This window comes from Pecten maximus, chromosome 6, assembly GCF_902652985.1.
Source record: "Pecten maximus chromosome 6, xPecMax1.1, whole genome shotgun sequence".
Lineage (NCBI taxonomy): Eukaryota > Metazoa > Mollusca > Bivalvia > Pectinida > Pectinidae > Pecten > Pecten maximus.
Genome location: NC_047020.1, coordinates 42565879 through 42573213, shown reverse-complemented (window position 1 = coordinate 42573213; position 7335 = coordinate 42565879).

Genomic DNA, 7335 nt, shown 5'->3' with positions numbered 1-7335 from the left:
TAGTATGTGTATGTGTCCGTGAGTGAAAGTATGTCTTTGTTTCAATTTACAGGGTTTTTTCTGTACCTCTTCTATGCATGGAATAAAACGTCGACAGAATCCACCCCGAATATTGTCATTTATCTAACGAATGAAGCAAGAACTGTAACATACATACCAGGTGGTATCTTACCATACGGCTGTTTGAAAGGCCGTTCATCTAAAAGCTCAATTTTATGCTTTACTAGGTCAGTACAACCAATATCAAAAGCATTGGTTGAAAATACATGTTTCCAATTCCCAAGTACCCGATGTGCCCTTTCTAGCTGCTCTGCACTAAGGTTCTCTGTGTTTAACTGAATACCAAGCTCCTCCGGTACTGATTTTGTAGACTCAGCAGGTGACAGATTAGATGCTAAATTATCTACAACCTGTACCTGATTAGCGGAACAAATGAATGATTTTGGTTGGATAATGATAAAGCCTATCATTATACAACCAAAATCATTCATTTGTTCCGCTAATCAGGTAATTACAAATTTTTATTTGGATCTTGGTACTCGACATTTGATGTTTAAGTTTGAGAACTCGTGGGCACACAGTATATATTTCAGGTTGGAAATGTCAAGGTTGGTTTCAGTGACTATGTTGTCTACACCCGGATCTAAATTCCTTACCATACCGTTTACCACCGTAGACTCGTATGGGGCTACCCTTAGAGGTTTCTTGTTAAGGGACCTAACACCATATGAACATGAAATACTGTCTACGGCGGTTTTCCATTCAGTAGGAATTGTAAAGAAATCATCCGCTACAGAATCTTTAATAACCCTAATAACATTAGTACCTAACAACACAGGGCACTGCATGTTGTAATCAGTATCGGGTACTACCAAAGCCAAAATGTTAAATTTTGCATTCCGCATAAACGGTATCTGGACCTCGCACTCAATATACCCTAAATAATTCAGGGCAGAACCTAATAATTCAGGGCAGAACCATTTGCCACAGCAATATCCAGACCTAGGGTACTTAAGTCTCTAAGTTCAGGCTTAATCTTCAAACTGTTATAGAAGGTTTGTGATATCGTGGACACTTGGGAACCACTATCAATCAGACATCTGATTTTCTTACTTCTAAAACTATAGAACCCGTATTGGATACACCTAACAGTCTATCCAATATCTCTGTTTGGCCATTTATGCTACATTCAGCCTCTGATTGGCCTACAGCAGGGACTGTAACTAGTTTGGGTTCTTCTTCTCACCTGACTTTTGACCAGAATTCTTAAAAAAAGTTTTTTTCGGACCTTGACCCTGACCTTGACCTTGATTAGGACCTTGATCTGACTTTTGACTGTTATGCGGTCTATGGCTATCGAGTTTTTTGAGGATCTCGTCAAATTTGGTATCCATTTTATCCTCAAGAAGTTTCAATTTCTTCTCAAACTCTTTGGACAAATCAGCTGTACTTCGACCTCTACAGAGACAGCATGACTTTGACCTTTTCTCTTATCTTTATGCTGTGAAGTACTATTATCTGAACTACCAGCATTTGAGACCAAATTCAGTTTTTTTTCTACAGTCCAAATCTCTCTTAAGAGCTCCTCATAGCTGGTAACTATGTCATACTTATGACGAGTTTGGCTCTTAAGTTTATCTGAGTGCAGTGAGGTCCAGAACGTATGCCTCAGTAAGTCATTTTTGCAGCCTTGTGTAATGACCCGTTATCTATAGCTGTAGTAGACTTTCAAGTCTGCACATAAAGTTGGTGACCGACTCGTCTGGCTTTTGCTTAGAATTAAAAAAACTTTTGCATGATCATGCCATGCGTCGACACATAACCGAACAGTGCATCTAGTCCGACTAAAATTTCCCTACGAAAAGCCTTATCCCCCATGGTCACCAATACTCGGTGGTCAACACCTCTGAGTGACCGCCTAAGGGCTTGAACTAAGGAACTGGATGTAACCTCAGAATCGCTCATTAAGCAGCGAATCTCATACCTCCAGTCCATACACAAAACATCCCCCTTCATGGGAGGATCCTCCCCTGAGAAAGAGGGTAATTTGGGTACCTGATGAGGACGAGTATAAAAACTAGCCTCATTGAAGGAGTGGTCACCAGGAGCAAGGGAACTTGTCCTTGACCTGGACTGTTTTACAGGTTGGTGTGGATTGACACCGTCGGGTTTATCTGCAACAGGGACGACCACATAGTTGCCCATTCTCTGAAGCAGTACTACCATATCATCTTTCAAAGGTGGAGGCAAGTTTAATCCATTGTCTGGCAAATCTGGCTTTTCTGCCTTTGTTTACAATAAATGGGAAAATATATAATAATTTACGCTATAATCACTAAAGCTCACTGGCAATCCTCAAAGATCTTTAAGGTTAGACGCTTCATTCAATACCTAGCTAAAAGCTCGGTTGGATGGACACCGTCCTTGAACAATTCAAAGGCGACGGAACGCTTGCGCCCACGGCATGTATTCCTAATGACGACAAGGTGAAATCTTAATAAAGGTAGGTATTTAAAATACCTATCCGTCCCTCCAAAATCTTGTCCTGACCTACAAACTGGTTCGTATTGGGATGACCCCTGGATTTATTCCATTCCACTATACTGTATGGTGGAATTTCGAGAAAAATCAAGGTAACTTGGGGATGTAAACTTGCCAAGTCTCTGACTTAGTACATTCCTCATCAGATGAGTGTGACAAACATATGAAGTTTCCTGACTTTGTGGTCAAATCACAGATACCCAACCAGATATACAACACGACATGTGCATGTTTACGTACCAAATTTGGCAGTTTCTGTCTCAGACAGTAATGCGCAAAGCTGAATTTACCTCCAGCTTGACACCAGAATTCTAGGTCATGCCCTAAATTCTGTATATACTGACGATGCCTACTTAAGTAGAACCCCTTACTGCTAGACAAAAGGACTGGAAACTTAGACAATGCTACTGGAGGGTCCACAGTTTTATCTAAAAACTTGACTAACTTACCTTCACTCATCTGTAATACCAGAAGTCAAGGTATGAATATACACACGTACACTTACCTTACTCACCGGTGATGACAGTTAAGTATGAGGATGCCTTTACGATGCTCTTATGCCAAGTTACGGTGTTAGTCATGATGAAGCAAATGAAATGTAGGTGATAAAATCTCTAGATGATGATAATGATGATAATGATGATAATGATCCCTGGTAAGCTGCAATGATAACACGAAATAAATCAAATGAAAAAACAACGAACAGTGTCCAAAAACATAGCGAAACCGCAAAACCTAACCGCACATATTACAATATATTGGAACAGTCAGTTTATGATTAGGAATGTTTCTCTTGAATGTCCGTAGATTGAGACAGCTGCATATAACACACAAACACATACATCATTAACACGACTCGTCTACCTCAATCGTCTCCATAGAACTACGTGAAACGACAGCCTTCTAGTTCTAGATTCCCACAGGGTTGATTCTGGGGTGATTCTGCTCCACCGGAAGTACACAACAACGGCCTTGACCTTGGCATTCTAACGTGGAACGGAAGTGGAACATCCTATCGTCAGGATTTCAAAATTCTCCTGGACCGGACTCGTACCGTCAGCTCCGTTAGACTCTAGCCTTTTCGCTTGTTAGCACTGGTCTCCAAACGTTGGGCGCCATTTGTAACCGTTGGTGAGGTATATATAGGAAACACCAGGGTTCAGGTTATTGGTTCTTTATTTTACATAAAGACCTACAAATCATATAACATCTACGTAGTACATTGACCGGAACAATTACAATATATTTACGCGACAATAGTACACAACGCGACCACGGTTACAATTATGTAATGTAGAATATAGAAAGTTACATTATAAAATATACATGAAGACTTACCAGGGCTAGCTCTATAATTGTCTGCACTGTCCAATGGCATGATGGAGAATGAACAGGGAGCGGGGGACAGGAATGATATGTGCAGGGAATAGGACAAAAAGTCCGTGCAACACTCAACAAACCTCTCTCATACGATGACGTTTGACAAGAGTCCTTACACGCACGGGACATACATGAAGTTGACACATACATGTCCCGAGCGCCCAAGGGCTACATATATCTTCACAACAGCTATTATGGTAAGATATATCTCACTCTTATGCCAGTATTATGTATATTAGCAATACATGTAGGACATTAGAATTGTACTTGTTGCCCAAATTGCACTATCTTCTTTCCAACATTGATTCTTTCTTATGTCTCCCTTAACACTACCTCATTTTTGGGCCTTTAGTTGGGAGTTTCCCCTATGAAGAGGGCTCTGGTTTCCGGTATCTGGCCGTGACATACGTACACATTTTCAATGTTATGTCTTTGTTTCCTTCACATTGAAGACTGATGCATTACGGAAAAAAAACATACATTATACATATACTACGATGGACTCTTGCTTCCTTCAACGTCCTTGTTTGCTGCTCTGATAGATAACATTATAATACTCATATGTTAGTTTTTATATGATTTATTTAAAACTTAATAACATCCCCTACTACCAGCTAGCATCAATGTCAGAGATCAACATTAGCCTTTGGCCCCGTGACCTTGATTGTTGGTCATTTTATTCCTTGTTTTATTCCGACCAACTTTGCGTGCTAATGTCGCAACAAAATATCAAAGTATTCATTAATAAAATTATACAAAATAAATACTAGTATTACACAGACGAGAACTTACTTTGTGGATACACAGGAAAATCGGACAGACAGACAGAGTGATTACTATAGGGCACCGATTCAATTTATGGGGAACTGATAAAAATAAAATCTTGTCATTTCCTTTTTCTTAAGAATTAAGACAAATTTCCCCGTTTGAGCCCTACCTCTCCGGCATAGGGGATCCTAGACTCTCTGCTTATATCAAATCAATATTAATTAACCCAAGGTTGATTCAGAACGAATTTGGACAGAATCTTGTTAAAGAACTTGCAATCTACCTAAGATGTCCATGTGTAAAACTGTGAATCCCGACCACCTGGGGATGCTTCCTGAAAAATATGAATGGTTCCCAGAGCATAGTTCACAGTAGATCTCAATAACAAACGTGTTATCCAGTATTACATCATATCTCGATAACAAACGTGTTATCCAGTATTACAGAAGACCTGGATAAGTGGAAGTCTGTCGATTATTTCATCATCACGGAACACATGTTGATGTTTTGTGTTGTCCTATCACAGACGGTGTTTGCGTTAATACCGGTCAAACAAGGGTGCCCTACCCCGATTCCTTATCCAAACCAGTAGCGCTTGTGCCCACCTCTTGCATTAGTCGCTGCTCCTACTCTCCAAAACATTGACCCCATCAAGGTGTTTATTAAACTTTGAGAGCTATTATTCCACTCCAGAGTAAGGGTCTGCATGTTGCATAAGTTGAGCGACGTTATATGGACGTTGACTCGCTTCCTAACCCTCCTGTCTAGCTCGTCCCACCAATGTTCAATCCGGGACATATTTGGACTGTATGGTGGGCAATTAACAACTGGAACGTTGTTCTGAGCCAGAAAGTAATGACAAACTTTAGCAACATGGGCTTGCGTTGTCCTGTTGAAACGTAAGGTTACGATGATGAATAAAAGGAAAACGTGTGATCTGAAGACCTGATCCCGATATCTTACTGCTGTACGATTACCATGGATAACCACGAGAGATGTTTTCACACCTTGGGACATCCCTGTCCCTACCATAACAGACCCTTTCCCGACTCTGTCGCTTTCTGTTAGGCAAGTGTCAGAATATCGCTCATCATGACGTCGATAGACGCGTTGTTGTCCATCTGACATGTAAAGCGTAAAGCGAGACTCGTCAGTGAACAACTGGTGTCTCCAATGGACCAAACAAGACTGATTAGGTGCATATGCAAGAAGCAACTGCATTCAAAGTTGGCCTCTGCTTCTGCATATGTGGCGGACCAACATAAGGACGTCGTGGCCTTAAATGAAACTCTATGAACCCATTCCTAATCCTTCGTGGACACACTGGCCGAACATTAGTGCCGACGTAATGTGTGGGCGTCCGCAACTGGGACATTCACCTAATCTCCATGTGGCTCTGATACGCCCAATTAAACGGGGTATTGTTGTCTCATGAACACCATATTGCTAGGCTAAATGACGTTGCGAATGCCCCTTCATTGTCAGAGTAATCTGTTCTTTCCCAAAGTAGGATATGTAATGTTTTACCAGCACATATTGTGCAAGAGTATCCAGGGTGCGTGATTTCTTGACAAATTTGCTGAAAGCTAGCAGCGTCGACTGAATATTAACTGAAGAACATTTGCTCAGTGTAAAATTCAATTGAATTTAGACAACGTGTCTGAAAGTTCTATCAGAAAAATCAGACATGTGTTTCCTTTTTCCGATGATATACTAGAGAGATAATGATTTCTTGTTATAATGCTAGCCGTTAGTTGGTGTACAATGTAATGTGTGTTCAAAAAGATACTGATTCGCTGTTAAGTAATTCATGTTTAGAAAGATGATTATTTCCCATTATTAAAAGTAGCTGACAGTTGATGCAAAATGTAATACATGTTTATAAAGATAAATGTACTAAGTTCTGATATAAAACCATCTGACAGTTCACCGTAAACATAATGTTATATCGATAATAATGTATTTTGTCAACTCAGTTTAGATCCTTGGTCATGTTGTAATTAGTGGAAACAAGAAAGTCGTTAAATCACACCATATTCATTTTCTTCAGCTAGAATATTACTTATTTTCTTACCTTTTCAGTTGGAGATATAAAGTATTACTAAATTTACACGTTACCAGACCCGTCTTATAGGTGATATACAGTTCCCTGCTATCCGACAATTACATTTATACTGTTGTATAAACCATGTACGTTAGGTCTGGTAAATGTGTATATATACGTACCATACACATGTTCGTTATCTTGTGGCCAGACCACTGTAAGCCAATGTTGTAGATCACTTTAAGAAGGAAATGAAAATATAGTTTGCATTTTATCAAAACATTCTTGAAAATAGTCGATTTTCATAGTGATCTAACAAACGCACCTTGTGTCGCGTTTCACCATATAATTACAAATTATCAACGATATCCAATATTTGAAAGAATTAAAACTTACGGGTTTCTTTCAATAACATCCAAAAACTGTCATTCTAACCATTAAAACGTACATAGTGGTTTTACAAAGGTCTTTCTAAAAAAAACGTCCTTCTCAATAATGTCTCCCGTTTTGCCTATAGATGAGCGCTCACCTAGCTGATGGAGGCTTTGGGTTCTGGTAGATCTGCAGGTTCCGCTGCTTCTAAACGGTCAGTATTGTATGTT